At 47.0% G+C, this 24781-nt stretch overlaps 71 non-coding genes across 71 annotated transcripts; all 71 read right to left on the reverse strand.

The window, feature by feature from the left end:
* Nucleotides 1-63: 63 nt before the first annotated feature.
* Nucleotides 64-182, reverse strand: LOC136211959 (5S ribosomal RNA). Its single transcript, XR_010679141.1, has one exon. It is a non-coding gene; the product is annotated as a 5S ribosomal RNA (ribosomal RNA).
* A 258-nt stretch (nucleotides 183-440) lies between these two features.
* Nucleotides 441-559, reverse strand: LOC136213284 (5S ribosomal RNA). Its single transcript, XR_010680404.1, has one exon. It is a non-coding gene; the product is annotated as a 5S ribosomal RNA (ribosomal RNA).
* A 258-nt stretch (nucleotides 560-817) lies between these two features.
* Nucleotides 818-936, reverse strand: LOC136213285 (5S ribosomal RNA). The gene has a single exon (XR_010680405.1). It is a non-coding gene; the product is annotated as a 5S ribosomal RNA (ribosomal RNA).
* A 258-nt stretch (nucleotides 937-1194) lies between these two features.
* Nucleotides 1195-1313, reverse strand: LOC136212138 (5S ribosomal RNA). The gene has a single exon (XR_010679311.1). It is a non-coding gene; the product is annotated as a 5S ribosomal RNA (ribosomal RNA).
* Nucleotides 1314-1496: 183 nt separating this feature from the next.
* On the reverse strand, nucleotides 1497-1615 carry LOC136211714 (5S ribosomal RNA). Its single transcript, XR_010678907.1, has one exon. It is a non-coding gene; the product is annotated as a 5S ribosomal RNA (ribosomal RNA).
* Nucleotides 1616-1873: 258 nt separating this feature from the next.
* LOC136212386 (5S ribosomal RNA) lies at nucleotides 1874-1992 on the reverse strand. The gene has a single exon (XR_010679547.1). It is a non-coding gene; the product is annotated as a 5S ribosomal RNA (ribosomal RNA).
* A 259-nt stretch (nucleotides 1993-2251) lies between these two features.
* Nucleotides 2252-2370, reverse strand: LOC136211969 (5S ribosomal RNA). Its single transcript, XR_010679150.1, has one exon. It is a non-coding gene; the product is annotated as a 5S ribosomal RNA (ribosomal RNA).
* A 183-nt stretch (nucleotides 2371-2553) lies between these two features.
* Nucleotides 2554-2672, reverse strand: LOC136212580 (5S ribosomal RNA). Its single transcript, XR_010679728.1, has one exon. It is a non-coding gene; the product is annotated as a 5S ribosomal RNA (ribosomal RNA).
* A 258-nt stretch (nucleotides 2673-2930) lies between these two features.
* On the reverse strand, nucleotides 2931-3049 carry LOC136211971 (5S ribosomal RNA). The gene has a single exon (XR_010679152.1). It is a non-coding gene; the product is annotated as a 5S ribosomal RNA (ribosomal RNA).
* Nucleotides 3050-3307: 258 nt separating this feature from the next.
* LOC136211983 (5S ribosomal RNA) lies at nucleotides 3308-3426 on the reverse strand. Its single transcript, XR_010679163.1, has one exon. It is a non-coding gene; the product is annotated as a 5S ribosomal RNA (ribosomal RNA).
* A 183-nt stretch (nucleotides 3427-3609) lies between these two features.
* LOC136212581 (5S ribosomal RNA) lies at nucleotides 3610-3728 on the reverse strand. Its single transcript, XR_010679729.1, has one exon. It is a non-coding gene; the product is annotated as a 5S ribosomal RNA (ribosomal RNA).
* Nucleotides 3729-3911: 183 nt separating this feature from the next.
* Nucleotides 3912-4030, reverse strand: LOC136211994 (5S ribosomal RNA). Its single transcript, XR_010679174.1, has one exon. It is a non-coding gene; the product is annotated as a 5S ribosomal RNA (ribosomal RNA).
* Nucleotides 4031-4288: 258 nt separating this feature from the next.
* LOC136212005 (5S ribosomal RNA) lies at nucleotides 4289-4407 on the reverse strand. Its single transcript, XR_010679185.1, has one exon. It is a non-coding gene; the product is annotated as a 5S ribosomal RNA (ribosomal RNA).
* Nucleotides 4408-4590: 183 nt separating this feature from the next.
* LOC136212582 (5S ribosomal RNA) lies at nucleotides 4591-4709 on the reverse strand. Its single transcript, XR_010679730.1, has one exon. It is a non-coding gene; the product is annotated as a 5S ribosomal RNA (ribosomal RNA).
* A 257-nt stretch (nucleotides 4710-4966) lies between these two features.
* On the reverse strand, nucleotides 4967-5085 carry LOC136214344 (5S ribosomal RNA). Its single transcript, XR_010681435.1, has one exon. It is a non-coding gene; the product is annotated as a 5S ribosomal RNA (ribosomal RNA).
* A 258-nt stretch (nucleotides 5086-5343) lies between these two features.
* LOC136212017 (5S ribosomal RNA) lies at nucleotides 5344-5462 on the reverse strand. Its single transcript, XR_010679197.1, has one exon. It is a non-coding gene; the product is annotated as a 5S ribosomal RNA (ribosomal RNA).
* Nucleotides 5463-5719: 257 nt separating this feature from the next.
* On the reverse strand, nucleotides 5720-5838 carry LOC136211734 (5S ribosomal RNA). Its single transcript, XR_010678925.1, has one exon. It is a non-coding gene; the product is annotated as a 5S ribosomal RNA (ribosomal RNA).
* Nucleotides 5839-6021: 183 nt separating this feature from the next.
* Nucleotides 6022-6140, reverse strand: LOC136211715 (5S ribosomal RNA). The gene has a single exon (XR_010678908.1). It is a non-coding gene; the product is annotated as a 5S ribosomal RNA (ribosomal RNA).
* Nucleotides 6141-6323: 183 nt separating this feature from the next.
* On the reverse strand, nucleotides 6324-6442 carry LOC136213286 (5S ribosomal RNA). The gene has a single exon (XR_010680406.1). It is a non-coding gene; the product is annotated as a 5S ribosomal RNA (ribosomal RNA).
* Nucleotides 6443-6700: 258 nt separating this feature from the next.
* LOC136212029 (5S ribosomal RNA) lies at nucleotides 6701-6819 on the reverse strand. Its single transcript, XR_010679208.1, has one exon. It is a non-coding gene; the product is annotated as a 5S ribosomal RNA (ribosomal RNA).
* Nucleotides 6820-7078: 259 nt separating this feature from the next.
* LOC136212041 (5S ribosomal RNA) lies at nucleotides 7079-7197 on the reverse strand. Its single transcript, XR_010679219.1, has one exon. It is a non-coding gene; the product is annotated as a 5S ribosomal RNA (ribosomal RNA).
* Nucleotides 7198-7380: 183 nt separating this feature from the next.
* Nucleotides 7381-7499, reverse strand: LOC136212583 (5S ribosomal RNA). Its single transcript, XR_010679731.1, has one exon. It is a non-coding gene; the product is annotated as a 5S ribosomal RNA (ribosomal RNA).
* A 258-nt stretch (nucleotides 7500-7757) lies between these two features.
* On the reverse strand, nucleotides 7758-7876 carry LOC136214345 (5S ribosomal RNA). The gene has a single exon (XR_010681436.1). It is a non-coding gene; the product is annotated as a 5S ribosomal RNA (ribosomal RNA).
* Nucleotides 7877-8134: 258 nt separating this feature from the next.
* On the reverse strand, nucleotides 8135-8253 carry LOC136212898 (5S ribosomal RNA). The gene has a single exon (XR_010680038.1). It is a non-coding gene; the product is annotated as a 5S ribosomal RNA (ribosomal RNA).
* Nucleotides 8254-8512: 259 nt separating this feature from the next.
* Nucleotides 8513-8631, reverse strand: LOC136212056 (5S ribosomal RNA). The gene has a single exon (XR_010679231.1). It is a non-coding gene; the product is annotated as a 5S ribosomal RNA (ribosomal RNA).
* A 183-nt stretch (nucleotides 8632-8814) lies between these two features.
* On the reverse strand, nucleotides 8815-8933 carry LOC136211716 (5S ribosomal RNA). Its single transcript, XR_010678909.1, has one exon. It is a non-coding gene; the product is annotated as a 5S ribosomal RNA (ribosomal RNA).
* Nucleotides 8934-9191: 258 nt separating this feature from the next.
* On the reverse strand, nucleotides 9192-9310 carry LOC136212389 (5S ribosomal RNA). Its single transcript, XR_010679549.1, has one exon. It is a non-coding gene; the product is annotated as a 5S ribosomal RNA (ribosomal RNA).
* A 259-nt stretch (nucleotides 9311-9569) lies between these two features.
* Nucleotides 9570-9688, reverse strand: LOC136211970 (5S ribosomal RNA). The gene has a single exon (XR_010679151.1). It is a non-coding gene; the product is annotated as a 5S ribosomal RNA (ribosomal RNA).
* Nucleotides 9689-9871: 183 nt separating this feature from the next.
* On the reverse strand, nucleotides 9872-9990 carry LOC136212584 (5S ribosomal RNA). The gene has a single exon (XR_010679732.1). It is a non-coding gene; the product is annotated as a 5S ribosomal RNA (ribosomal RNA).
* Nucleotides 9991-10248: 258 nt separating this feature from the next.
* On the reverse strand, nucleotides 10249-10367 carry LOC136212067 (5S ribosomal RNA). Its single transcript, XR_010679242.1, has one exon. It is a non-coding gene; the product is annotated as a 5S ribosomal RNA (ribosomal RNA).
* Nucleotides 10368-10625: 258 nt separating this feature from the next.
* On the reverse strand, nucleotides 10626-10744 carry LOC136212152 (5S ribosomal RNA). Its single transcript, XR_010679324.1, has one exon. It is a non-coding gene; the product is annotated as a 5S ribosomal RNA (ribosomal RNA).
* Nucleotides 10745-10927: 183 nt separating this feature from the next.
* LOC136212585 (5S ribosomal RNA) lies at nucleotides 10928-11046 on the reverse strand. Its single transcript, XR_010679733.1, has one exon. It is a non-coding gene; the product is annotated as a 5S ribosomal RNA (ribosomal RNA).
* A 183-nt stretch (nucleotides 11047-11229) lies between these two features.
* Nucleotides 11230-11348, reverse strand: LOC136213327 (5S ribosomal RNA). Its single transcript, XR_010680444.1, has one exon. It is a non-coding gene; the product is annotated as a 5S ribosomal RNA (ribosomal RNA).
* Nucleotides 11349-11606: 258 nt separating this feature from the next.
* On the reverse strand, nucleotides 11607-11725 carry LOC136211972 (5S ribosomal RNA). The gene has a single exon (XR_010679153.1). It is a non-coding gene; the product is annotated as a 5S ribosomal RNA (ribosomal RNA).
* Nucleotides 11726-11908: 183 nt separating this feature from the next.
* Nucleotides 11909-12027, reverse strand: LOC136212586 (5S ribosomal RNA). Its single transcript, XR_010679735.1, has one exon. It is a non-coding gene; the product is annotated as a 5S ribosomal RNA (ribosomal RNA).
* A 258-nt stretch (nucleotides 12028-12285) lies between these two features.
* Nucleotides 12286-12404, reverse strand: LOC136212078 (5S ribosomal RNA). Its single transcript, XR_010679254.1, has one exon. It is a non-coding gene; the product is annotated as a 5S ribosomal RNA (ribosomal RNA).
* A 258-nt stretch (nucleotides 12405-12662) lies between these two features.
* On the reverse strand, nucleotides 12663-12781 carry LOC136212153 (5S ribosomal RNA). The gene has a single exon (XR_010679325.1). It is a non-coding gene; the product is annotated as a 5S ribosomal RNA (ribosomal RNA).
* Nucleotides 12782-12964: 183 nt separating this feature from the next.
* Nucleotides 12965-13083, reverse strand: LOC136212587 (5S ribosomal RNA). The gene has a single exon (XR_010679736.1). It is a non-coding gene; the product is annotated as a 5S ribosomal RNA (ribosomal RNA).
* Nucleotides 13084-13266: 183 nt separating this feature from the next.
* LOC136212090 (5S ribosomal RNA) lies at nucleotides 13267-13385 on the reverse strand. The gene has a single exon (XR_010679265.1). It is a non-coding gene; the product is annotated as a 5S ribosomal RNA (ribosomal RNA).
* Nucleotides 13386-13643: 258 nt separating this feature from the next.
* LOC136212102 (5S ribosomal RNA) lies at nucleotides 13644-13762 on the reverse strand. Its single transcript, XR_010679276.1, has one exon. It is a non-coding gene; the product is annotated as a 5S ribosomal RNA (ribosomal RNA).
* A 259-nt stretch (nucleotides 13763-14021) lies between these two features.
* LOC136213496 (5S ribosomal RNA) lies at nucleotides 14022-14140 on the reverse strand. Its single transcript, XR_010680604.1, has one exon. It is a non-coding gene; the product is annotated as a 5S ribosomal RNA (ribosomal RNA).
* A 183-nt stretch (nucleotides 14141-14323) lies between these two features.
* Nucleotides 14324-14442, reverse strand: LOC136212588 (5S ribosomal RNA). The gene has a single exon (XR_010679737.1). It is a non-coding gene; the product is annotated as a 5S ribosomal RNA (ribosomal RNA).
* A 258-nt stretch (nucleotides 14443-14700) lies between these two features.
* Nucleotides 14701-14819, reverse strand: LOC136214347 (5S ribosomal RNA). Its single transcript, XR_010681437.1, has one exon. It is a non-coding gene; the product is annotated as a 5S ribosomal RNA (ribosomal RNA).
* A 258-nt stretch (nucleotides 14820-15077) lies between these two features.
* LOC136211698 (5S ribosomal RNA) lies at nucleotides 15078-15196 on the reverse strand. The gene has a single exon (XR_010678892.1). It is a non-coding gene; the product is annotated as a 5S ribosomal RNA (ribosomal RNA).
* A 259-nt stretch (nucleotides 15197-15455) lies between these two features.
* On the reverse strand, nucleotides 15456-15574 carry LOC136214430 (5S ribosomal RNA). The gene has a single exon (XR_010681516.1). It is a non-coding gene; the product is annotated as a 5S ribosomal RNA (ribosomal RNA).
* Nucleotides 15575-15757: 183 nt separating this feature from the next.
* Nucleotides 15758-15876, reverse strand: LOC136212113 (5S ribosomal RNA). The gene has a single exon (XR_010679288.1). It is a non-coding gene; the product is annotated as a 5S ribosomal RNA (ribosomal RNA).
* A 258-nt stretch (nucleotides 15877-16134) lies between these two features.
* On the reverse strand, nucleotides 16135-16253 carry LOC136212125 (5S ribosomal RNA). The gene has a single exon (XR_010679299.1). It is a non-coding gene; the product is annotated as a 5S ribosomal RNA (ribosomal RNA).
* A 260-nt stretch (nucleotides 16254-16513) lies between these two features.
* Nucleotides 16514-16632, reverse strand: LOC136213969 (5S ribosomal RNA). The gene has a single exon (XR_010681068.1). It is a non-coding gene; the product is annotated as a 5S ribosomal RNA (ribosomal RNA).
* A 183-nt stretch (nucleotides 16633-16815) lies between these two features.
* Nucleotides 16816-16934, reverse strand: LOC136212590 (5S ribosomal RNA). Its single transcript, XR_010679739.1, has one exon. It is a non-coding gene; the product is annotated as a 5S ribosomal RNA (ribosomal RNA).
* A 258-nt stretch (nucleotides 16935-17192) lies between these two features.
* On the reverse strand, nucleotides 17193-17311 carry LOC136214348 (5S ribosomal RNA). The gene has a single exon (XR_010681438.1). It is a non-coding gene; the product is annotated as a 5S ribosomal RNA (ribosomal RNA).
* A 257-nt stretch (nucleotides 17312-17568) lies between these two features.
* Nucleotides 17569-17687, reverse strand: LOC136212137 (5S ribosomal RNA). Its single transcript, XR_010679310.1, has one exon. It is a non-coding gene; the product is annotated as a 5S ribosomal RNA (ribosomal RNA).
* Nucleotides 17688-17946: 259 nt separating this feature from the next.
* Nucleotides 17947-18065, reverse strand: LOC136212149 (5S ribosomal RNA). Its single transcript, XR_010679321.1, has one exon. It is a non-coding gene; the product is annotated as a 5S ribosomal RNA (ribosomal RNA).
* A 183-nt stretch (nucleotides 18066-18248) lies between these two features.
* Nucleotides 18249-18367, reverse strand: LOC136214451 (5S ribosomal RNA). Its single transcript, XR_010681537.1, has one exon. It is a non-coding gene; the product is annotated as a 5S ribosomal RNA (ribosomal RNA).
* A 258-nt stretch (nucleotides 18368-18625) lies between these two features.
* LOC136214465 (5S ribosomal RNA) lies at nucleotides 18626-18744 on the reverse strand. Its single transcript, XR_010681550.1, has one exon. It is a non-coding gene; the product is annotated as a 5S ribosomal RNA (ribosomal RNA).
* Nucleotides 18745-19003: 259 nt separating this feature from the next.
* Nucleotides 19004-19122, reverse strand: LOC136213022 (5S ribosomal RNA). Its single transcript, XR_010680155.1, has one exon. It is a non-coding gene; the product is annotated as a 5S ribosomal RNA (ribosomal RNA).
* Nucleotides 19123-19305: 183 nt separating this feature from the next.
* Nucleotides 19306-19424, reverse strand: LOC136213023 (5S ribosomal RNA). Its single transcript, XR_010680156.1, has one exon. It is a non-coding gene; the product is annotated as a 5S ribosomal RNA (ribosomal RNA).
* A 183-nt stretch (nucleotides 19425-19607) lies between these two features.
* On the reverse strand, nucleotides 19608-19726 carry LOC136213488 (5S ribosomal RNA). The gene has a single exon (XR_010680596.1). It is a non-coding gene; the product is annotated as a 5S ribosomal RNA (ribosomal RNA).
* A 256-nt stretch (nucleotides 19727-19982) lies between these two features.
* LOC136213361 (5S ribosomal RNA) lies at nucleotides 19983-20101 on the reverse strand. The gene has a single exon (XR_010680477.1). It is a non-coding gene; the product is annotated as a 5S ribosomal RNA (ribosomal RNA).
* Nucleotides 20102-20360: 259 nt separating this feature from the next.
* Nucleotides 20361-20479, reverse strand: LOC136214959 (5S ribosomal RNA). Its single transcript, XR_010682020.1, has one exon. It is a non-coding gene; the product is annotated as a 5S ribosomal RNA (ribosomal RNA).
* A 183-nt stretch (nucleotides 20480-20662) lies between these two features.
* On the reverse strand, nucleotides 20663-20781 carry LOC136214392 (5S ribosomal RNA). The gene has a single exon (XR_010681480.1). It is a non-coding gene; the product is annotated as a 5S ribosomal RNA (ribosomal RNA).
* A 258-nt stretch (nucleotides 20782-21039) lies between these two features.
* Nucleotides 21040-21158, reverse strand: LOC136212161 (5S ribosomal RNA). The gene has a single exon (XR_010679332.1). It is a non-coding gene; the product is annotated as a 5S ribosomal RNA (ribosomal RNA).
* A 259-nt stretch (nucleotides 21159-21417) lies between these two features.
* LOC136214960 (5S ribosomal RNA) lies at nucleotides 21418-21536 on the reverse strand. The gene has a single exon (XR_010682021.1). It is a non-coding gene; the product is annotated as a 5S ribosomal RNA (ribosomal RNA).
* Nucleotides 21537-21719: 183 nt separating this feature from the next.
* LOC136215153 (5S ribosomal RNA) lies at nucleotides 21720-21838 on the reverse strand. Its single transcript, XR_010682202.1, has one exon. It is a non-coding gene; the product is annotated as a 5S ribosomal RNA (ribosomal RNA).
* Nucleotides 21839-22098: 260 nt separating this feature from the next.
* On the reverse strand, nucleotides 22099-22217 carry LOC136212174 (5S ribosomal RNA). Its single transcript, XR_010679345.1, has one exon. It is a non-coding gene; the product is annotated as a 5S ribosomal RNA (ribosomal RNA).
* Nucleotides 22218-22476: 259 nt separating this feature from the next.
* On the reverse strand, nucleotides 22477-22595 carry LOC136214961 (5S ribosomal RNA). The gene has a single exon (XR_010682022.1). It is a non-coding gene; the product is annotated as a 5S ribosomal RNA (ribosomal RNA).
* A 183-nt stretch (nucleotides 22596-22778) lies between these two features.
* LOC136212592 (5S ribosomal RNA) lies at nucleotides 22779-22897 on the reverse strand. Its single transcript, XR_010679740.1, has one exon. It is a non-coding gene; the product is annotated as a 5S ribosomal RNA (ribosomal RNA).
* A 258-nt stretch (nucleotides 22898-23155) lies between these two features.
* On the reverse strand, nucleotides 23156-23274 carry LOC136213410 (5S ribosomal RNA). The gene has a single exon (XR_010680523.1). It is a non-coding gene; the product is annotated as a 5S ribosomal RNA (ribosomal RNA).
* A 259-nt stretch (nucleotides 23275-23533) lies between these two features.
* On the reverse strand, nucleotides 23534-23652 carry LOC136214962 (5S ribosomal RNA). The gene has a single exon (XR_010682023.1). It is a non-coding gene; the product is annotated as a 5S ribosomal RNA (ribosomal RNA).
* Nucleotides 23653-23835: 183 nt separating this feature from the next.
* LOC136212593 (5S ribosomal RNA) lies at nucleotides 23836-23954 on the reverse strand. The gene has a single exon (XR_010679741.1). It is a non-coding gene; the product is annotated as a 5S ribosomal RNA (ribosomal RNA).
* A 260-nt stretch (nucleotides 23955-24214) lies between these two features.
* On the reverse strand, nucleotides 24215-24333 carry LOC136212186 (5S ribosomal RNA). Its single transcript, XR_010679356.1, has one exon. It is a non-coding gene; the product is annotated as a 5S ribosomal RNA (ribosomal RNA).
* Nucleotides 24334-24592: 259 nt separating this feature from the next.
* LOC136214964 (5S ribosomal RNA) lies at nucleotides 24593-24711 on the reverse strand. The gene has a single exon (XR_010682024.1). It is a non-coding gene; the product is annotated as a 5S ribosomal RNA (ribosomal RNA).
* Nucleotides 24712-24781: the final 70 nt, after the last annotated feature.

The raw sequence follows: 24781 nt of genomic DNA on the forward strand, positions 1-24781 counted from the left end.
ACGTGCACGCCATGGTGAAAAAAAAATTAAATAATTAAAAAATGCACGTTATAAAAAAGTTTAGGGGTGCAACACGAGGACTTCCCAAGAGGTCACCCATCTTAGTACTACTCTCGCCCAAGCACGTTTAACTTCGGAGTTCTGATGGGATCCGGTGCATTAGTGCTGGTATGATCGCACCCGTCATCCCATGCAAAAACTAAGCATATATTCCATACTGGGCGCCCCTTTCTCCCGTATGCTCATCCTTCACGTGCATGCACAAGCCCCCGGACCCCAAAAACTGACCCCCGCCTCGAAAACGTGCACGCCATGGTGAAAAAAAATTAAATAATTAAAAAATGCACGTTGCAAAAAAGTTTGGGCCCGCCTCGAAAACGTGCACGCCATGGTGAAAAAAAAATTAAATAATTAAAAAATGCACGTTGCAAAAAAGTTTAGGGGTGCAACACGAGGACTTCCCAAGAGGTCACCCATCTTAGTACTACTCTCGCCCAAGCACGTTTAACTTCGAAGTTCTGATGGGATCCGGTGCATTAGTGCTGGTATGATCGCACCCGTCATCCCATGCAAAAACTAAGCATATATTCCATACTGGGCGCCCCTTTCTCCCGTATGCTCATCCTTCACGTGCATGCACAAGCCCCCGGACCCCAAACACTGACCCCCGCCTCGAAAACGTGCACGCCATGGTGAAAAAAAATTAAATAATTAAAAAATGCACGTTGCAAAAAAGTTTGGGCCCGCCTCGAAAACGTGCACGCCATGGTGAAAAAAAAATTAAATAATTAAAAAATGCACGTTGCAAAAAAGTTTAGGGGTGCAACACGAGGACTTCCCAAGAGGTCACCCATCTTAGTACTACTCTCGCCCAAGCACGTTTAACTTCGAAGTTCTGATGGGATCCGGTGCATTAGTGCTGGTATGATCGCACCCGTCATCCCATGCAAAAACTAAGCATATATTCCATACTGGGCGCCCCTTTCTCCCGTATGCTCATCCTTCACGTGCATGCACAAGCCCCCGGACCCCAAACACTGACCCCCGCCTCGAAAACGTGCACGCCATGGTGAAAAAAAATTAAATAATTAAAAAATGCACGTTGCAAAAAAGTTTGGGCCCGCCTCGAAAACGTGCACGCCATGGTGAAAAAAAAATTAAATAATTAAAAAATGCACGTTGCAAAAAAGTTTAGGGGTGCAACACGAGGACTTCCCAAGAGGTCACCCATCTTAGTACTACTCTCGTCCAAGCACGTTTAACTTCGGAGTTCTGATGGGATCCGGTGCATTAGTGCTGGTATGATCGCACCCGTCATCCCATGCAAAAACTAAGCATATATTCCATACTGGGCGCCCCTTTCTCCCGTATGCTCATCCTTCACGTGCATGCACAAGCCCCCGGACCCCAAACACTGACCCCCGCCTCGAAAACATGCACGCCATGGTGAAAAAAAAAATTAAATAATTAAAAAATGCACGTTGCAAAAAAGTTTGGGGGTGCAACACGAGGAGTTCCCAAGAGGTCACCCATCTTAGTACTACTCTCGCCCAAGCACGTTTAACTTCGGAGTTCTGATGGGATCCGGTGCATTAGTGCTGGTATGATCGCACCCGTCATCACATGCAAAAACTAAGCATATATTCCATACTGGGCGCCCCTTTCTCCCGTATGCTCATCCTTCACGTGCATGCACAAGCCCCCGGAGCCCAAACACTGACCCCCGCCTCGAAAACGTGCACGCCATGGTGAAAAAAAATTAAATAATTAAAAAATGCACGTTGCAAAAAAGTTTGGGCCCGCCTCGAAAACGTGCACGCCATGGTGAAAAAAAAATTAAATAATTAAAAAATGCACGTTATAAAAAAGTTTAGGGGTGCAACACGAGGACTTCCCAAGAGGTCACCCATCTTAGTACTACTCTCGCCCAAGCACGTTTAACTTCAGAGTTCTGATGGGATCCGGTGCATTAGTGCTGGTATGATCGCACCCGTCATCCCATGCAAAAACTAAGCATATATTCCATACTGGGCGCCCCTTTCTCCCGTATGCTCATCCTTCACGTGCATGCACAAGCCCCCGGACCCCAAACACTGACCCCCGCCTCGAAAACGTGCACGCCATGGTGAAAAAAAAATTAAATAATTAAAAAATGCACGTTGCAAAAAAGTTTGGGCCCGCCTCGAAAACGTGCTCGCCATGGTGAAAAAAAAATTAAATAATTAAAAAATGCACGTTGCAAAAAAGTTTGGGGGTGCAACACGAGGACTTCCCAAGAGGTCACCCATCTTAGTACTACTCTCGCCCAAGCACATTTAACTTCGGAGTTCTGATGGGATCCGGTGCATTAGTGCTGGTATGATCGCACCCGTCATCCCATGCAAAAACTAAGCATATATTCCATACTGGGCGCCCCTTTCTCCCGTATGCTCATCCTTCACGTGCATGCACAAGCCCCCGGACCCCAAACACTGACCCCCGCCTCGAAAACATGCACGCCATGGTGAAAAAAAAAATTAAATAATTAAAAAATGCACGTTGCAAAAAAGTTTGGGGGTGCAACACGAGGACTTCCCAAGAGGTCAACCATCTTAGTACTACTCTCGCCCAAGCACGTTTAACTTCGGAGTTCTGATGGGATCCGGTGCATTAGTGCTGGTATGATCGCACCCGTCATCACATGCAAAAACTAAGCATATATTCCATACTGGGCGCCCCTTTCTCCCGTATGCTCATCCTTCACGTGCATGCACAAGACCCCGGACCCCAAACACTGACCCCCGCCTCGAAAACGTGCACGCCATGGTGAAAAAAAATTAAATAATTAAAAAATGCACGTTGCAAAAAAGTTTGGGCCCGCCTCGAAAACGTGCACGCCATGGTGAAAAAAAAATTAAATAATTAAAAAATGCACGTTATAAAAAAGTTTAGGGGTGCAACACGAGGACTTCCCAAGAGGTCACCCATCTTAGTACTACTCTCGCCCAAGCACGTTTAACTTCGGAGTTCTGATGGGATCCGGTGCATTAGTGCTGGTATGATCGCACCCGTCATCCCATGCAAAAACTAAGCATATATTCCATACTGGGCGCCCCTTTCTCCCGTATGCTCATCCTTCACGTGCATGCACAAGCCCCCGGACCCCAAACACTGACCCCCGCCTCGAAAACGTGCACGCCATGGTGAAAAAAAATTAAATAATTAAAAAATGCACGTTGCAAAAAAGTTTGGGCCCGCCTCGAAAACGTGCACGCCATGGTGAAAAAAAAATTAAATAATTAAAAAATGCACGTTGCAAAAAAGTTTAGGGGTGCAACACGAGGACTTCCCAAGAGGTCACCCATCTTAGTACTACTCTCGCCCAAGCACGTTTAACTTCGGAGTTCTGATGGGATCCGGTGCATTAGTGCTGGTATGATCGCACCCGTCATCCCATGCAAAAACTAAGCATATATTCCATACTGGGCGCCCCTTTCTCCCGTATGCTCATCCTTCACGTGCATGCACAAGCCCCCGGACCCCAAACACTGACCCCCGCCTCGAAAACATGCACGCCATGGTGAAAAAAAAAATTAAATAATTAAAAAATGCACGTTGCAAAAAAGTTTGGGGGTGCAACACGAGGACTTCCCAAGAGGTCAACCATCTTAGTACTACTCTCGCCCAAGCACGTTTAACTTCGGAGTTCTGATGGGATCCGGTGCATTAGTGCTGGTATGATCGCACCCGTCATCACATGCAAAAACTAAGCATATATTCCATACTGGGCGCCCCTTTCTCCCGTATGCTCATCCTTCACGTGCATGCACAAGCCCCCGGACCCCAAACACTGACCCCCGCCTTGAAAACGTGCACGCCATGGTGAAAAAAAAAATTAAATAATTAAAAAATGCACGTTGCAAAAAAGTTTAGGGGTGCAACACGAGGACTTCCCAAGAGGTCACCCATCTTAGTACTACTCTCGCCCAAGCACGTTTAACTTCGGAGTTCTGATGGGATCCGGTGCATTAGTGCTGGTATGATCGCACCCGTTATCCCATGCAAAAACTAAGCATATATTCCATACTGGGCGCCCCTTTCTCCCGTATGCTCATCCTTCACGTGCATGCACAAGCCCCCGGACCCCAAACACTGACCCCCGCCTCGAAAACGTGCACGCCATGGTGAAAAAAAATTAAATAATTAAAAAATGCACGTTGCAAAAAAGTTTGGGCCCGCCTCGAAAACATGCACGCCATGGTGAAAAAAAAATTAAATAATTAAAAAATGCACGTTGCAAAAAAGTTTAGGGGTGCAACACGAGGACTTCCCAAGAGGTCACCCATCTTAGTACTACTCTCGCCCAAGCACGTTTAACTTCGGAGTTCTGATGGGATCCGGTGCATTAGTGCTGGTATGATCGCACCCGTCATCCCATGCAAAAACTAAGCATATATTCCATACTGGGCGCCCCTTTCTCCCGTATGCTCATCCTTCACGTGCATGCACAAGCCCCCGGACCCCAAACACTGACCCCCGCCTCGAAAACATGCACGCCATGGTGAAAAAAAAAATTAAATAATTAAAAAATGCACGTTGCAAAAAAGTTTGGGGGTGCAACACGAGGACTTCCCAAGAGGTCAACCATCTTAGTACTACTCTCGCCCAAGCACGTTTAACTTCGGAGTTCTGATGGGATCCGGTGCATTAGTGCTGGTATGATCGCACCCGTCATCACATGCAAAAACTAAGCATATATTCCATACTGGGCGCCCCTTTCTCCCGTATGCTCATCCTTCACGTGCATGCACAAGCCCCCGGACCCCAAACACTGACCCCCGCCTCGAAAACGTGCACGCCATGGTGAAAAAAAATTAAATAATTAAAAAATGCACGTTGCAAAAAAGTTTGGGCCCGCCTCGAAAACGTGCACGCCATGGTGAAAAAAAAATTAAATAATTAAAAAATGCACGTTATAAAAAATTTAGGGGTGCAACACGAGGACTTCCCAAGAGGTCACACATCTTAGTACTACTCTCGCCCAAGCACGTTTAACTTCGGAGTTCTGATGGGATCCGGTGCATTAGTGCTGGTATGATCGCACCCGTCATCCCATGCAAAAACTAAGCATATATTCCATACTGGGCGCCCCTTTCTCCCGTATGCTCATCCTTCACGTGCATGCACAAGCCCCCGGACCCCAAACACTGACCCCCGCCTCGAAAACGTGCACGCCATGGTGAAAAAAAATTAAATAATTAAAAAATGCACGTTGCAAAAAAGTTTGGGCCCGCCTCGAAAACGTGCACGCCATGGTGAAAAAAAAATTAAATAATTAAAAAATGCACGTTGCAAAAAAGTTTAGGGGTGCAACACGAGGACTTCCCAAGAGGTCACCCATCTTAGTACTACTCTCGCCCAAGCACGTTTAACTTCGGAGTTCTGATGGGATCCGGTGCATTAGTGCTGGTATGATCGCACCCGTCATCCCATGCAAAAACTAAGCATATATTCCATACTGGGCGCCCCTTTCTCCCGTATGCTCATCCTTCACGTGCATGCACAAGCCCCCGGACCCCAAACACTGACCCCCGCCTCGAAAACGTGCACGCCATGGTGAAAAAAAAATTAAATAATTAAAATGCACGTTGCAAAAAAGTTTGGGCCCGCCTCGAAAACGTGCACGCCATGGTGAAAAAAAAATTAAATAATTAAAAAATGCACGTTGCAAAAAAGTTTGGGGGTGCAACACGAGGACTTCCCAAGAGGTCACCCATCTTAGTACTACTCTCGCCCAAGCACGTTTAGCTTCGGAGTTCTGATGGGATCCGGTGCATTAGTGCTGGTATGATCGCACCCGTCATCCCATGCAAAAACTAAGCATATATTCCATACTGGGCGCCCCTTTCTCCCGTATGCTCATCCTTCACGTGCATGCACAAGCCCCCGGACCCCAAACACTGACCCCCGCCTCGAAAACATGCACGCCATGGTGAAAAAAAAAATTAAATAATTAAAAAATGCACGTTGCAAAAAAGTTTGGGGGTGCAACACGAGGAGTTCCCAAGAGGTCACCCATCTTAGTACTACTCTCGCCCAAGCACGTTTAACTTCGGAGTTCTGATGGGATCCGGTGCATTAGTGCTGGTATGATCGCACCCGTCATCACATGCAAAAACTAAGCATATATTCCATACTGGGCGCCCCTTTCTCCCGTATGCTCATCCTTCACGTGCATGCACAAGCCCCCGGACCCCAAACACTGACCCCCGCCTCGAAAACGTGCACGCCATGGTGAAAAAAAAAATTAAATAATTAAAAAATGCACGTTGCAAAAAAGTTTAGGGGTGCAACACGAGGACTTCCCAAGAGGTCACCCATCTTAGTACTACTCTCGCCCAAGCACGTTTAACTTCGAAGTTCTGATGGGATCCGGTGCATTAGTGCTGGTATGATCGCACCCGTTATCCCATGCAAAAACTAAGCATATATTCCATACTGGGCGCCCCTTTCTCCCGTATGCTCATCCTTCACGTGCATGCACAAGCCCCCGGACCCCAAACACTGACCCCCGCCTCGAAAACGTGCACGCCATGGTGAAAAAAAATTAAATAATTAAAAAATGCACGTTGCAAAAAAGTTTGGGCCCGCCTCGAAAACGTGCACGCCATGGTGAAAAAAAAATTAAATAATTAAAAAATGCACGTTGCAAAAAAGTTTAGGGGTGCAACACGAGGACTTCCCAAGAGGTCACCCATCTTAGTACTACTCTCGCCCAAGCACGTTTAACTTCGGAGTTCTGATGGGATCCGGTGCATTAGTGCTGGTATGATCGCACCCGTCATCCCATGCAAAAACTAAGCATATATTCCATACTGGGCGCCCCTTTCTCCCGTATGCTCATCCTTCACGTGCATGCACAAGCCCCCGGACCCCAAACACTGACCCCCGCCTCGAAAACGTGCACGCCATGGTGAAAAAAAAATTAAATAATTAAAAAATGCACGTTGCAAAAAAGTTTGGGCCCGCCTCGAAAACGTGCACGCCATGGTGAAAAAAAAATTAAATAATTAAAAAATGCACGTTGCAAAAAAGTTTGGGGGTGCAACACGAGGACTTCCCAAGAGGTCACCCATCTTAGTACTACTCTCGCCCAAGCACGTTTAACTTCGGAGTTCTGATGGGATCCGGTGCATTAGTGCTGGTATGATCGCACCCGTCATCCCATGCAAAAACTAAGCATATATTCCATACTGGGCGCCCCTTTCTCCCGTATGCTCATCCTTCACGTGCATGCACAAGCCCCCGGACCCCAAACACTGACCCCCGCCTCGAAAACATGCACGCCATGGTGAAAAAAAAAATTAAATAATTAAAAAATGCACGTTGCAAAAAAGTTTGGGGGTGCAACACGAGGACTTCCCAAGAGGTCAACCATCTTAGTACTACTCTCGCCCAAGCACGTTTAACTTCGGAGTTCTGATGGGATCCGGTGCATTAGTGCTGGTATGATCGCACCCGTCATCACATGCAAAAACTAAGCATATATTCCATATTGGGCGCCCCTTTCTCCCGTATGCTCATCCTTCACGTGCATGCACAAGCCCCCGGACCCCAAACACTGACCCCCGCCTCGAAAACGTGCACGCCATGGTGAAAAAAAATTAAATAATTAAAAAATGCACGTTGCAAAAAAGTTTGGGCCCGCCTCGAAAACGTGCACGCCATGGTGAAAAAAAAATTAAATAATTAAAAAATGCACGTTATAAAAAAGTTTAGGGGTGCAACACGAGGACTTCCCAAGAGGTCACACATCTTAGTACTACTCTCGCCCAAGCACGTTTAACTTCGGAGTTCTGATGGGATCCGGTGCATTAGTGCTGGTATGATCGCACCCGTCATCCCATGCAAAAACTAAGCATATATTCCATACTGGGCGCCCCTTTCTCCCGTATGCTCATCCTTCACGTGCATGCACAAGCCCCCGGACCCCAAACACTGACCCCCGCCTCGAAAACGTGCACGCCATGGTGAAAAAAAATTAAATAATTAAAAAATGCACGTTGCAAAAAAGTTTGGGCCCGCCTCGAAAACGTGCACGCCATGGTGAAAAAAAAATTAAATAATTAAAAAATGCACGTTGCAAAAAAGTTTAGGGGTGCAACACGAGGACTTCCCAAGAGGTCACCCATCTTAGTACTACTCTCGCCCAAGCACGTTTATCTTCGGAGTTCTGATGGGATCCGGTGCATTAGTGCTGGTATGATCGCACCCGTCATCCCATGCAAAAACTAAGCATATATTCCATACTGGGCGCCCCTTTCTCCCGTATGCTCATCCTTCACGTGCATGCACAAGCCCTCGGACCCCAAACACTGACCCCCGCCTCGAAAACGTGCACGCCATGGTGAAAAAAAAATTAAATAATTAAAAAATGCACGTTGCAAAAAAGTTTGGGCCCGCCTCGAAAACGTGCACGCCATGGTGAAAAAAAAATTAAATAATTAAAAAATGCACGTTGCAAAAAAGTTTGGGGGTGCAACACGAGGACTTCCCAAGAGGTCACCCATCTTAGTACTACTCTCGCCCAAGCACGTTTAACTTCGGAGTTCTGATGGGATCCGGTGCATTAGTGCTGGTATGATCGCACCCGTCATCCCATGCAAAAACTAAGCATATATTCCATACTGGGCGCCCCTTTCTCCCGTATGCTCATCCTTCACGTGCATGCACAAGCCCCCGGACCCCAAACACTGACCCCCGCCTCGAAAACATGCACGCCATGGTGAAAAAAAAAATTAAATAATTAAAAAATGCACGTTGCAAAAAAGTTTGGGGGTGCAACACGAGGAGTTCCCAAGAGGTCACCCATCTTAGTACTACTCTCGCCCAAGCACGTTTAACTTCGGAGTTCTGATGGGATCCGGTGCATTAGTGCTGGTATGATCGCACCCGTCATCACATGCAAAAACTAAGCATATATTCCATACTGGGCGCCCCTTTCTCCCGTATGCTCATCCTTCACGTGCATGCACAAGCCCCCGGAGCCCAAACACTGACCCCCGCCTCGAAAACGTGCACGCCATGGTGAAAAAAAATTAAATAATTAAAAAATGCACGTTGCAAAAAAGTTTGGGCCCGCCTCGAAAACGTGCACGCCATGGTGAAAAAAAAATTAAATAATTAAAAAATGCACGTTATAAAAAAGTTTAGGGGTGCAACACGAGGACTTCCCAAGAGGTCACCCATCTTAGTACTACTCTCGCCCAAGCACGTTTAACTTCAGAGTTCTGATGGGATCCGGTGCATTAGTGCTGGTATGATCGCACCCATCATCCCATGCAAAAACTAAGCATATATTCCATACTGGGCGCCCCTTTCTCCCGTATGCTCATCCTTCACGTGCATGCACAAGCCCCCGGACCCCAAACACTGACCCCCGCCTCGAAAACGTGCACGCCATGGTGAAAAAAAAATTAAATAATTAAAAAATGCACGTTGCAAAAAAGTTTGGGCCCGCCTCGAAAACGTGCTCGCCATGGTGAAAAAAAAATTAAATAATTAAAAAATGCACGTTGCAAAAAAGTTTGGGGGTGCAACACGAGGACTTCCCAAGAGGTCACCCATCTTAGTACTACTCTCGCCCAAGCACATTTAACTTCGGAGTTCTGATGGGATCCGGTGCATTAGTGCTGGTATGATCGCACCCGTCATCCCATGCAAAAACTAAGCATATATTCCATACTGGGCGCCCCTTTCTCCCGTATGCTCATCCTTCACGTGCATGCACAAGCCCCCGGACCCCAAACACTGACCCCCGCCTCGAAAACATGCACGCCATGGTGAAAAAAAAAATTAAATAATTAAAAAATGCACGTTGCAAAAAAGTTTGGGGGTGCAACACGAGGACTTCCCAAGAGGTCAACCATCTTAGTACTACTCTCGCCCAAGCACGTTTAACTTCGGAGTTCTGATGGGATCCGGTGCATTAGTGCTGGTATGATCGCACCCGTCATCACATGCAAAAACTAAGCATATATTCCATACTGGGCGCCCCTTTCTCCCGTATGCTCATCCTTCACGTGCATGCACAAGACCCCGGACCCCAAACACTGACCCCCGCCTCGAAAACGTGCACGCCATGGTGAAAAAAAATTAAATAATTAAAAAATGCACGTTGCAAAAAAGTTTGGGCCCGCCTCGAAAACGTGCACGCCATGGTGAAAAAAAAATTAAATAATTAAAAAATGCACGTTATAAAAAAGTTTAGGGGTGCAACACGAGGACTTCCCAAGAGGTCACCCATCTTAGTACTACTCTCGCCCAAGCACGTTTAACTTCGGAGTTCTGATGGGATCCGGTGCATTAGTGCTGGTATGATCGCACCCGTCATCCCATGCAAAAACTAAGCATATATTCCATACTGGGCGCCCCTTTCTCCCGTATGCTCATCCTTCACGTGCATGCACAAGCCCCCGGACCCCAAACACTGACCCCCGCCTCGAAAACGTGCACGCCATGGTGAAAAAAAATTAAATAATTAAAAAATGCACGTTGCAAAAAAGTTTGGGCCCGCCTCGAAAACGTGCACGCCATGGTGAAAAAAAAATTAAATAATTAAAAAATGCACGTTGCAAAAAAGTTTAGGGGTGCAACACGAGGACTTCCCAAGAGGTCACCCATCTTAGTACTACTCTCGCCCAAGCACGTTTGACTTCGGAGTTCTGATGGGATCCGGTGCATTAGTGCTGGTATGATCGCACCCGTCATCCCATGCAAAAACTAAGCATATATTCCATACTGGGCGCCCCTTTCTCCCGTATGCTCATCCTTCACGTGCATGCACAAGCCCCCGGACCCCAAACACTGACCCCCGCCTCGAAAACATGCACGCCATGGTGAAAAAAAAAATTAAATAATTAAAAAATGCACGTTGCAAAAAAGTTTGGGGGTGCAACACGAGGACTTCCCAAGAGGTCAACCATCTTAGTACTACTCTCGCCCAAGCACGTTTAACTTCGGAGTTCTGATGGGATCCGGTGCATTAGTGCTGGTATGATCGCACCCGTCATCACATGCAAAAACTAAGCATATATTCCATACTGGGCGCCCCTTTCTCCCGTATGCTCATCCTTCACGTGCATGCACAAGCCCCCGGACCCCAAACACTGACCCCCGCCTCGAAAACGTGCACGCCATGGTGAAAAAAAAAATTAAATAATTAAAAAATGCACGTTGCAAAAAAGTTTAGGGGTGCAACACGAGGACTTCCCAAGAGGTCACCCATCTTAGTACTACTCTTGCCCAAGCACGTTTAACTTCGGAGTTCTGATGGGATCCGGTGCATTAGTGCTGGTATGATCGCACCCGTTATCCCATGCAAAAACTAAGCATATATTCCATACTGGGCGCCCCTTTCTCCCGTATGCTCATCCTTCACGTGCATGCACAAGCCCCCGGACCCCAAACACTGACCCCCGCCTCGAAAACGTGCACGCCATGGTGAAAAAAAATTAAATAATTAAAACATGCACGTTGCAAAAAAGTTTGGGCCCGCCTCGAAAACGTGCTCGCCATGGTGAAAAAAAAATTAAATAATTAAAAAATGCACGTTGCAAAAAAGTTTGGGGGTGCAACACGAGGACTTCCCAAGAGGTCACCCATCTTAGTACTACTCTCGCCCAAGCACATTTAACTTCGGAGTTCTGATGGGATCCGGTGCATTAGTGCTGGTATGATCGCACCCGTCATCCCATGCAAAAACTAAGCATATATTCCATACTGGGCGCCCCTTTCTCCCGTATGCTCATCCTTCACGTGCATGCACAAGCCCCCGGACCCCAAACACTGACCCCCGCCTCGAAAACATGCACGCCATGGTGAAAAAAAAAATTAAATAATTAAAAAATGCACGTTGCAAAAAAGTTTGGGGGTGCAACACGAGGACTTCCCAAGAGGTCAACCATCTTAGTACTACTCTCGCCCAAGCACGTTTAACTTCGGAGTTCTGATGGGATCCGGTGCATTAGTGCTGGTATGATCGCACCCGTCATCACATGCAAAAACTAAGCATATATTCCATACTGGGCGCCCCTTTCTCCCGTATGCTCATCCTTCACGTGCATGCACAAGACCCCGGACCCCAAACACTGACCCCCGCCTCGAAAACGTGCACGCCATGGTGAAAAAAAATTAAATAATTAAAAAATGCACGTTGCAAAAAAGTTTGGGCCCGCCTCGAAAACGTGCACGCCATGGTGAAAAAAAAATTAAATAATTAAAAAATGCACGTTATAAAAAAGTTTAGGGGTGCAACACGAGGACTTCCCAAGAGGTCACCCATCTTAGTACTACTCTCGCCCAAGCACGTTTAACTTCGGAGTTCTGATGGGATCCGGTGCATTAGTGCTGGTATGATCGCACCCGTCATCCCATGCAAAAACTAAGCATATATTCCATACTGGGCGCCCCTTTCTCCCGTATGCTCATCCTTCACGTGCATGCACAAGCCCCCGGACCCCAAACACTGACCCCCGCCTCGAAAACGTGCACGCCATGGTGAAAAAAAATTAAATAATTAAAAAATGCACGTTGCAAAAAAGTTTGGGCCCGCCTCGAAAACGTGCACGCCATGGTGAAAAAAAAATTAAATAATTAAAAAATGCACGTTGCAAAAAAGTTTAGGGGTGCAACACGAGGACTTCCCAAGAGGTCACCCATCTTAGTACTACTCTCGCCCAAGCACGTTTGACTTCGGAGTTCTGATGGGATCCGGTGCATTAGTGCTGGTATGATCGCACCCGTCATCCCATGCAAAAACTAAGCATATATTCCATACTGGGCGCCCCTTTCTCCCGTATGCTCATCCTTCACGTGCATGCACAAGCCCCCGGACCCCAAACACTGACCCCCGCCTCGAAAACATGCACGCCATGGTGAAAAAAAAAATTAAATAATTAAAAAATGCACGTTGCAAAAAAGTTTGGGGGTGCAACACGAGGACTTCCCAAGAGGTCAACCATCTTAGTACTACTCTCGCCCAAGCACGTTTAACTTCGGAGTTCTGATGGGATCCGGTGCATTAGTGCTGGTATGATCGCACCCGTCATCACATGCAAAAACTAAGCATATATTCCATACTGGGCGCCCCTTTCTCCCGTATGCTCATCCTTCACGTGCATGCACAAGCCCCCGGACCCCAAACACTGACCCCCGCCTCGAAAACGTGCACGCCATGGTGAAAAAAAAAATTAAATAATTAAAAAATGCACGTTGCAAAAAAGTTTAGGGGTGCAACACGAGGACTTCCCAAGAGGTCACCCATCTTAGTACTACTCTCGCCCAAGCACGTTTAACTTCGGAGTTCTGATGGGATCCGGTGCATTAGTGCTGGTATGATCGCACCCGTTATCCCATGCAAAAACTAAGCATATATTCCATACTGGGCGCCCCTTTCTCCCGTATGCTCATCCTTCACGTGCATGCACAAGCCCCCGGACCCCAAACACTGACCCCCGCCTCGAAAACGTGCACGCCATGGTGAAAAAAAATTAAATAATTAAAACATGCACGTTGCAAAAAAGTTTGGGCCCGCCTCGAAAACATGCACGCCATGGTGAAAAAAAAATTAAATAATTAAAAAATGCACGTTGCAAAAAAGTTTAGGGGTGCAACACGAGGACTTCCCAAGAGGTCACCCATCTTAGTACTACTCTCGCCCAAGCACGTTTAACTTCGGAGTTCTGATGGGATCCGGTGCATTAGTGCTGGTATGATCGCACCCGTCATCCCATGCAAAAACTAAGCATATATTCCATACTGGGCGCCCCTTTCTCCCGTATGCTCATCCTTCACGTGCATGCACAAGCCCCCGGACCCCAAACACTGACCCCCGCCTCGAAAACGTGCACGCCATGGTGAAAAAAAAATTAAATAATTAAAAAATGCACGTTGCAAAAAAGTTTGGGCCCGCCTCGAAAACGTGCACGCCATGGTGAAAAAAAAATTAAATAATTAAAAAATGCACGTTGCAAAAAAGTTTGGGGGTGCAACACGAGGACTTCCCAAGAGGTCACCCATCTTAGTACTACTCTCGCCCAAGCTCGTTTAACTTCGGAGTTCTGATGGGATCCGGTGCATTAGTGCTGGTATGATCGCACCCGTCATCCCATGCAAAAACTAAGCATATATTCCATACTGGGCGCCCCTTTCTCCCGTATGCTCATCCTTCACGTGCATGCACAAGCCCCCGGACCCCAAACACTGACCCCCGCCTCGAAAACATGCACGCCATGGTGAAAAAAAAAATTAAATAATTAAAAAATGCACGTTGCAAAAAAGTTTGGGGGTGCAACACGAGGACTTCCCAAGAGGTCAACCATCTTAGTACTACTCTCGCCCAAGCACGTTTAACTTCGGAGTTCTGATGGGATCCGGTGCATTAGTGCTGGTATGATCGCACCCGTCATCACATGCAAAAACTAAGCATATATTCCATACTGGGCGCCCCTTTCTCCCGTATGCTCATCCTTCACGTGCATGCACAAGCCCCCGGACCCCAAACACTGACCCCCGCCTCGAAAACGTGCACGCCATGGTGAAAAAAAATTAAATAATTAAAAAATGCACGTTGCAAAAAAGTTTGGGCCCGCCTCGAAAACGTGCACGCCATGGTGAAAAAAAAATTAAATAATTAAAAAATGCACGTTATAAAAAAGTTTAGGGGTGCAACACGAGGACTTCCCAAGAGGTCACACATCTTAGTACTACTCTCGCCCAAGCACGTTTAACTTCGGAGTTCTGATGGGATCCGGTGCATTAGTGCTGGTATGATCGCACCCGTCATCCCATGCAAAAACTAAGCATATATTCCATACTGGGCGCCCCTTTCTCCCGTATGCTCATCCTTCACGTGCATGCACAAGCCCCCGGACCCCAAACACTGACCCCCGCCTCGAAAACGTGCACGCCATGGTGAAAAAAAATTAAATAATTAAAAAATGCACGTTGCAAAAAAGTTTGGGCCCGCCTCGAAAACGTGCACGCCATGGTGAAAAAAAAATTAAATAATTAAAAAATGCACGTTGCAAAAAAGTTTAGGGGTGCAACACGAGGATTTCCCAAGAGGTCACCCATCTTAGTACTACTCTCGCCCAAGCACGTTTAACTTCGGAGTTCTGATGGGATCCGGTGCATTAGTGCTGGTATGATCGCACCCGTCATCCCATGCAAAAACTAAGCATATATTCCATACTGGGCGCCCCTTTCTCCCGTATGCTCATCCTTCACGTGCATGCACAAGCCCCCGGACCCCAAACACTGACCCCCGCCTCGAAAACGTGCACGCCATGGTGAAAAAAAAATTAAATAATTAAAAAATGCACGTTGCAAAAAAGTTTGGGCCCGCCTCGAAAACGTGCACGCCATGGTGAAAAAAAAATTAAATAATTAAAAAATGCACGTTGCAAAAAAGTTTGGGGGTGCAACACGAGGACTTCCCAAGAGGTCACCCATCTTAGTACTACTCTCGCCCAAGCACGTTTAGCTTCGGAGTTCTGATGGGATCCGGTGCATTAGTGCTGGTATGATCGTACCCGTCATCCCATGCAAAAACTAAGCATATATTCCATACTGGGCGCCCCTTTCTCCCGTATGCTCATCCTTCACGTGCATGCACAAGCCCCCGGACCCCAAACACTGACCCCCGCCTCGAAAACGTGCACGCCATGGTGAAAAAAAAAATTAAATAATTAAAAAATGCACGTTGCAAAAAAGTTTAGGGGTGCAACACGAGGACTTCCCAAGAGGTCACCCATCTTAGTACTACTCTCGCCCAAGCACGTTTAACTTCGGAGTTCTGATGGGATCCGGTGCATTAGTGCTGGTATGATCGCACCCGTTATCCCATGCAAAAACTAAGCATATATTCCATACTGGGCGCCCCTTTCTCCCGTATGCTCATCCTTCACGTGCATGCACAAGCCCCCGGACCCCAAACACTGACCCCCGCCTCGAAAACGTGCACGCCATGGTGAAAAAAAATTAAATAATTAAAAAATGCACGTTGGAAAAAAGTTTGGGCCCGCCTCGAAAACATGCACGCCATGGTGAAAAAAAAATTAAATAATTAAAAAATGCACGTTGCAAAAAAGTTTAGGGGTGCAACACGAGGACTTCCCAAGAGGTCACCCATCTTAGTACTACTCTCGCCCAAGCACGTTTAACTTCGGAGTTCTGATGGGATCCGGTGCATTAGTGCTGGTATGATCGCACCCGTCATCCCATGCAAAAACTAAGCATATATTCCATACTGGGCGCCCCTTTCTCCCGTATGCTCATCCTTCACGTGCATGCACAAGCCCCCGGGACCCCAAACACTGACCCCCGCCTCGAAAACGTGCACGCCATGGTGAAAAAAAAATTAAATAATTAAAAAATGCACGTTGCAAAAAAGTTTGGGCCCGCCTCGAAAACGTGCACGCCATGGTGAAAAAAAAATTAAATAATTAAAAAATGCACGTTGCAAAAAAGTTTGGGGGTGCAACACGAGGACTTCCCAAGAGGTCACCCATCTTAGTACTACTCTCGCCCAAGCACGTTTAACTTCGGGGTTCTGATGGGATCCGGTGCATTAGTGCTGGTATGATCGCACCCGTCATCCCATGCAAAAACTAAGCATATATTCCATACTGGGCGCCCCTTTCTCCCGTATGCTCATCCTTCACGTGCATGCACAAGCCCCCGGACCCCAAACACTGACCCCCGCCTCGAAAACATGCACGCCATGGTGAAAAAAAAAATTAAATAATTAAAAAATGCACGTTGCAAAAAAGTTTGGGGGTGCAACACGAGGACTTCCCAAGAGGTCAACCATCTTAGTACTACTCTCGCCCAAGCACGTTTAACTTCGGAGTTCTGATGGGATCCGGTGCATTAGTGCTGGTATGATCGCACCCGTCATCACATGCAAAAACTAAGCATATATTCCATACTGGGCGCCCCTTTCTCCCGTATGCTCATCCTTCACGTGCATGCACAAGCCCCCGGACCCCAAACACTGACCCCCGCCTCGAAAACGTGCACGCCATGGTGAAAAAAAATTAAATAATTAAAAAATGCACGTTGCAAAAAAGTTTGGGCCCGCCTCGAAAACGTGCACGCCATGGTGAAAAAAAAATTAAATAATTAAAAAATGCACGTTATAAAAAAGTTTAGGGGTGCAACACGAGGACTTCCCAAGAGGTCACACATCTTAGTACTACTCTCGCCCAAGCACGTTTAACTTCGGAGTTCTGATGGGATCCGGTGCATTAGTGCTGGTATGATCGCACCCGTCATCCCATGCAAAAACTAAGCATATATTCCATACTGGGCGCCCCTTTCTCCCGTATGCTCATCCTTCACGTGCATGCACAAGCCCCCGGACCCCAAACACTGACCCCCGCCTCGAAAACGTGCACGCCATGGTGAAAAAAATTAAATAATTAAAAAATGCACGTTGCAAAAAAGTTTGGGCCCGCCTCGAAATCGTGCACGCCATGGTGAAAAAAAAATTAAATAATTAAAAAATGCACGTTGCAAAAAAGTTTAGGGGTGCAACACGAGGACTTCCCAAGAGGTCACCCATCTTAGTACTACTCTCGCCCAAGCACGTTTAACTTCGGAGTTCTGATGGGATCCGGTGCATTAGTGCTGGTATGATCGCACCCGTCATCCCATGCAAAAACTAAGCATATATTCCATACTGGGCGCCCCTTTCTCCCGTATGCTCATCCTTCACGTGCATGCACAAGCCCCCGGACCCCAAACACTGACCCCCGCCTCGAAAACGTGCACGCCATGGTGAAAAAAAAATTAAATAATTAAAAAATGCACGTTGCAAAAAAGTTTGGGCCCGCCTCGAAAACGTGCACGCCATGGTGAAAAAAAAATTAAATAATTAAAAAATGCACGTTGCAAAAAAGTTTGGGGGTGCAACACGAGGACTTCCCAAGAGGTCACCCATCTTAGTACTACTCTCGCCCAAGCACGTTTAACTTCGGAGTTCTGATGGGATCCGGTGCATTAGTGCTGGTATGATCGCACCCGTCATCCCATGCAAAAACTAAGCATATATTCCATACTGGGCGCCCCTTTCTCCCGTATGCTCATCCTTCACGTGCATGCACAAGCCCCCGGACCCCAAACACTGACCCCCGCCTCGAAAACATGCACGCCATGGTGAAAAAAAAAATTAAATAATTAAAAAATGCACGTTGCAAAAAAGTTTGGGGGTGCAACACGAGGAGTTCCCAAGAGGTCACCCATCTTAGTACTACTCTCGCCCAAGCACGTTTAACTTCGGAGTTCTGATGGGATCCGGTGCATTAGTGATGGTATGATCGCACCCGTCATCACATGCAAAAACTAAGCATATATTCCATACTGGGCGCCCCTTTCTCCCGTATGCTCATCCTTCACGTGCATGCACAAGCCCCCGGAGCCCAAACACTGACCCCCGCCTCGAAAACGTGCACGCCATGGTGAAAAAAAATTAAATAATTAAAAAATGCACGTTGCAAAAAAGTTTGGGCCCGCCTCGAAAACGTGCACGCCATGGTGAAAAAAAAATTAAATAATTAAAAAATGCACGTTATAAAAAAGTTTAGGGGTGCAACACGAGGACTTCCCAAGAGGTCACCCATCTTAGTACTACTCTCGCCCAAGCACGTTTAACTTCGTAGTTCTGATGGGATCCGGTGCATTAGTGCTGGTATGATCGCACCCGTCATCCCATGCAAAAACTAAGCATATATTCCATACTGGGCGCCCCTTTCTCCCGTATGCTCATCCTTCACGTGCATGCACAAGCCCCCGGACCCCAAACACTGACCCCTGCCTCGAAAACGTGCACGCCATGGTGAAAAAAAAATTAAATAATTAAAAAATGCACGTTGCAAAAAAGTTTGGGCCCGCCTCGAAAACGTGCACGCCATGGTGAAAAAAAAATTAAATAATTAAAAAATGCACGTTGCAAAAAAGTTTGGGGGTGCAACACGAGGACTTCCGAAGAGGTCACCCATCTTAGTACTACTCTCGCCCAAGCACGTTTAACTTCGGAGTTCTGATGGGATCCGGTGCATTAGTGCTGGTATGATCGCACCCGTCATCCCATGCAAAAACTAAGCATATATTCCATACTGGGCGCCCCTTTCTCCCGTATGCTCATCCTTCACGTGCATGCACAAGCCCCCGGACCCCAAACACTGACCCCCGCCTCGAAAACATGCACGCCATGGTGAAAAAAAAAATTAAATAATTAAAAAATGCACGTTGCAAAAAAGTTTGGGGGTGCAACACGAGGACTTCCGAAGAGGTCACCCATCTTAGTACTACTCTCGCCCAAGCACGTTTAACTTCGGAGTTCTGATGGGATCCGGTGCATTAGTGCTGGTATGATCGCACCCGTCATCCCATGCCAAAACTAAGCATATATTCCATACTGGGCGCCCCTTTCTCCCGTATGCTCATCCTTCACGTGCATGCACAAGCCCCCGGACCCCAAACACTGACCCCCGCCTTGAAAACATGCACGCCATGGTGAAAAAAAAAATTAAATAATTAAAAAATGCACGTTGCAAAAAAGTTTGGGGGTGCAACACGAGGACTTCCCAAGAGGTCAACCATCTTAGTACTACTCTCGCCCAAGCACGTTTAGCTTCGGAGTTCTGATGGGATCCGGTGCATTAGTGCTGGTATGATCGCACCCGTCATCACATGCAAAAACTAAGCATATATTCCATACTGGGCGCCCCTTTCTCCCGTATGCTCATCCTTCACGTGCATGCACAAGCCCCCGGACCCCAAGCACTGACCCCCGCCTCGAAAACGTGCACGCCATGGTGAAAAAAATTAAATAATTAAAAAATACACGTTGCAAAAAAGTTTGGGCCCGCCTCGAAAACGTGCACGCCATGGTGAAAAAAAATTAAATAATTAAAAAATGCACGTTGCAAAAAAGTTTAGGGGTGCAACACGAGGACTTCCCAAGAGGTCACCCATCTTAGTACTACTCTCGCCCAAGCATGTTTAACTTCGGAGTTCTGATGGGATCCGGTGCATTAGTGCTGGTATGATCGCACCCGTCATCCCATGCAAAAACTAAGCATATGTTCCATACTGGGCGCCCCTTTCTCCCGTATGCTCATCCTTCACGTGCATGCACAAGCCCCCGGACCCCAAACACTGACCCCCGCCTCGAAAACGTGCACGCCATGGTGAAAAAAAAATTAAATAATTAAAAAATGCACGTTGCAAAAAAGTTTGGGCCCGCCTCGAAAACGTGCACGCCATGGTGAAAAAAAAATTAAATAATTAAAAAATGCACGTTGCAAAAAAGTTTGGGGGTGCAACACGAGGACTTCCGAAGAGGTCACCCATCTTAGTACTACTCTCGCCCAAGCACGTTTAACTTCGGGGTTCTGATGGGATCCGGTGCATTAGTGCTGGTATGATCGCACCCGTCATCCCATGCAAAAACTAAGCATATATTCCATACTGGGCGCCCCTTTCTCCCGTATGCTCATCCTTCACGTGCATGCACAAGCCCCCGGACCCCAAACACTGACCCCCGCCTCGAAAACATGCACGCCATGGTGAAAAAAAAAATTAAATAATTAAAAAATGCACGTTGCAAAAAAGTTTGGGGGTGCAACACGAGGACTTCCCAAGAGGTCAACCATCTTAGTACTACTCTCGCCCAAGCACGTTTAACTTCGGAGTTCTGATGGGATCTGGTGCATTAGTGCTGGTATGATCGCACCCGTCATCACATGCAAAAACTAAGCATATATTCCATACTGGGCGCCCCTTTCTCCCGTATGCTCATCCTTCACGTGCATGCACAAGCCCCCGGACCCCAAACACTGACCCCCGCCTCGAAAACGTGCACGCCATGGTGAAAAAAAATTAAATAATTAAAAAATACACGTTGCAAAAAAGTTTGGGCCCGCCTCGAAAACGTGCACGCCATGGTGAAAAAAAAATTAAATAATTAAAAAATGCACGTTGCAAAAAAGTTTAGGGGTGCAACACGAGGACTTCCCAAGAGGTCACCCATCTTAGTACTACTCTCGCCCAAGCACGTTTAACTTCGGAGTTCTGATGGGATCCGGTGCATTAGTGCTGGTATGATCGCACCCGTCATCCCATGCAAAAACTAAGCATATGTTCCATACTGGGCGCCCCTTTCTCCCGTATGCTCATCCTTCACGTGCATGCACAAGCCCCCGGACCCCAAACACTGACCCCCGCCTCGAAAACGTGCACGCCATGGTGAAAAAAAAATTAAATAATTAAAAAATGCACGTTGCAAAAAAGTTTGGGCCCGCCTCGAAAACGTGCACGCCATGGTGAAAAAAAAATTAAATAATTAAAAAATGCACGTTGCAAAAAAGTTTGGGGGTGCAACACGAGGACTTCCGAAGAGGTCACCCATCTTAGTACTACTCTCGCCCAAGCACGTTTAACTTCGGGGTTCTGATGGGATCCGGTGCATTAGTGCTGGTATGATCGCACCCGTCATCCCATGCAAAAACTAAGCATATATTCCATACTGGGCGCCCCTTTCTCCCGTATGCTCATCCTTCACGTGCATGCACAAGCCCCCGGACCCCAAACACTGACCCCCGCCTCGAAAACATGCACGCCATGGTGAAAAAAAAAATTAAATAATTAAAAAATGCACGTTGCAAAAAAGTTTGGGGTTGCAACACGAGGACTTCCCAAGAGGTCAACCATCTTAGTACTACTCTCGCCCAAGCACGTTTAACTTCGGAGTTCTGATGGGATCTGGTGCATTAGTGCTGGTATGATCGCACCCGTCATCACATGCAAAAACTAAGCATATATTCCATACTGGGCGCCCCTTTCTCCCGTATGCTCATCCTTCACGTGCATGCACAAGCCCCCGGACCCCAAACACTGACCCCCGCCTCGAAAACGTGCACGCCATGGTGAAAAAAAAAATTAAATAATTAAAAAATGCACGTTGCAAAAAAGTTTGGGCCCGCCTCGAAAACGTGCACGCCATGGTGAAAAAAAAATTAAATAATTAAAAAATGCACGTTGCAAAAAAGTTTAGGGGTGCAACACGAGGACTTCCCAAGAGGTCACCCATCTTAGTACTACTCTCGCCCAAGCACGTTTAACTTCGGAGTTCTGATGGGATCCGGTGCATTAGTGCTGGTATGATCGCACCCGTCATCCCATGCAAAAACTAAGCATATATTCCATACTGGGCGCCCCTTTCTCCCGTATGCTCATCCTTCACGTGCATGCACAAGCCCCCGGACCCCAAACACTGACCCCCGCCTCGAAAACGTGCACGCCATGGTGAAAAAAAAATTAAATAATTAAAAAATGCACGTTGCAAAAAAGTTTGGGCCCGCCTCGAAAACGTGCACGCCATGGTGAAAAAAAAATTAAATAATTAAAAAATGCACGTTGCAAAAAAGTTTGGGGGTGCAACACGAGGACTTCCGAAGAGGTCACCCATCTTAGTACTACTCTCGCCCAAGCACGTTTAACTTCGGGGTTCTGATGGGATCCGGTGCATTAGTGCTGGTATGATCGCACCCGTCATCCCATGCAAAAACTAAGCATATATTCCATACTGGGCGCCCCTTTCTCCCGTATGCTCATCCTTCACGTGCATGCACAAGCCCCCGGACCCCAAACACTGACCCCCGCCTCGAAAACATGCACGCCATGGTGAAAAAAAAAATTAAATAATTAAAAAATGCACGTTGCAAAAAAGTTTGGGGGTGCAACACGAGGACTTCCCAAGAGGTCAACCATCTTAGTACTACTCTCGCCCAAGCACGTTTAACTTCGGAGTTCTGATGGGATCCGGTGCATTAGTGCTGGTATGATCGCACCCGTCATCACATGCAAAAACTAAGCATATATTCCATACTGGGCGCCCCTTTCTCCCGTATGCTCATCCTTCACGTGCATGCACAAGCCCCCGGACCCCAAACACTGACCCCCGCCTCGAAAACGTGCACGCCATGGTGAAAAAAAATTAAATAATTAAAAAATGCACGTTGCAAAAAAGTTTGGGCCCGCCTCGAAAACGTGCACGCCATGGTGAAAAAAAAATTAAATAATTAAAAAATGCACGTTGCAAAAAAGTTTAGGGGTGCAACACGAGGACTTCCCAAGAGGTCACCCATCTTAGTACTACTCTCGACCAAGCACGTTTAACTTCGGAGTTCTGATGGGATCCGGTGCATTAGTGCTGGTATGATCGCACCCGTCATCCCATGCAAAAACTAAGCATATATTCCATACTGGGCGCCCCTTTCTCCCGTATGCTCATCCTTCACGTGCATGCACAAGCCCCCGGACCCCAAACACTGACCCCCGCCTCGAAAACGTGCACGCCATGGTGAAAAAAAAATTAAATAATTAAAAAATGCACGTTGCAAAAAAGTTTGGGCCCGCCTCGAAAACGTGCACGCTATGGTGAAAAAAAAATTAAATAATTAAAAAATGCACGTTGCAAAAAAGTTTGGGGGTGCAACACGAGGACTTCCGAAGAGGTCACCCATCTTAGTACTACTCTCGCCCAAGCACGTTTAACTTCGGGGTTCTGATGGGATCCGGTGCATTAGTGCTGGTATGATCGCACCCGTCATCCCATGCAAAAACTAAGCATATATTCCATACTGGGCGCCCCTTTCTCCCGTATGCTCATCCTTCACGTGCATGCACAAGCCCCCGGACCCCAAACACTGACCCCCGCCTCGAAAACATGCACGCCATGGTGAAAAAAAAAATTAAATAATTAAAAAATGCACGTTGCAAAAAAGTTTGGGGGTGCAACACGAGGACTTCCCAAGAGGTCAACCATCTTAGTACTACTCTCGCCCAAGCACGTTTAACTTCGGAGTTCTGATGGGATCCGGTGCATTAGTGCTGGTATGATCGCACCCGTCATCACATGCAAAAACTAAGCATATATTCCATACTGGGCGCCCCTTTCTCCCGTATGCTCATCCTTCACGTGCATGCACAAGCCCCCGGACCCCAAACACTGACCCCCGCCTCGAAAACGTGCACGCCATGGTGAAAAAAAAAATTAAATAATTAAAAAATGCACGTTGCAAAAAAGTTTGGGCCCGCCTCGAAAACGTGCACGCCATGGTGAAAAAAAAATTAAATAATTAAAAAATGCACGTTGCAAAAAAGTTTAGGGGTGCAACACGAGGACTTCCCAAGAGGTCACCCATCTTAGTACTACTCTCGCCCAAGCACGTTTAACTTCGGAGTTCTGATGGGATCCGGTGCATTAGTGCTGGTATGATCGCACCCGTCATCCCATGCAAAAACTAAGCATATATTCCATACTGGGCGCCCCTTTCTCCCGTATGCTCATCCTTCACGTGCATGCACAAGCCCCCGGACCCCAAACACTGACCCCCGCCTCGAAAACGTGCACGCCATGGTGAAAAAAAAATTAAATAATTAAAAAATGCACGTTGCAAAAAAGTTTGGGCCCGCCTCGAAAACGTGCACGCTATGGTGAAAAAAAAATTAAATAATTAAAAAATGCACGTTGCAAAAAAGTTTGGGGGTGCAACACGAGGACTTCCGAAGAGGTCACCCATCTTAGTACTACTCTCGCCCAAGCACGTTTAACTTCGGGGTTCTGATGGGATCCGGTGCATTAGTGCTGGTATGATCGCACCCGTCATCCCATGCAAAAACTAAGCATATATTCCATACTGGGCGCCCCTTTCTCCCGTATGCTCATCCTTCA

This window comes from Euphorbia lathyris, chromosome 1 (assembly GCF_963576675.1).
Source record: "Euphorbia lathyris chromosome 1, ddEupLath1.1, whole genome shotgun sequence".
Lineage (NCBI taxonomy): Eukaryota > Viridiplantae > Streptophyta > Magnoliopsida > Malpighiales > Euphorbiaceae > Euphorbia > Euphorbia lathyris.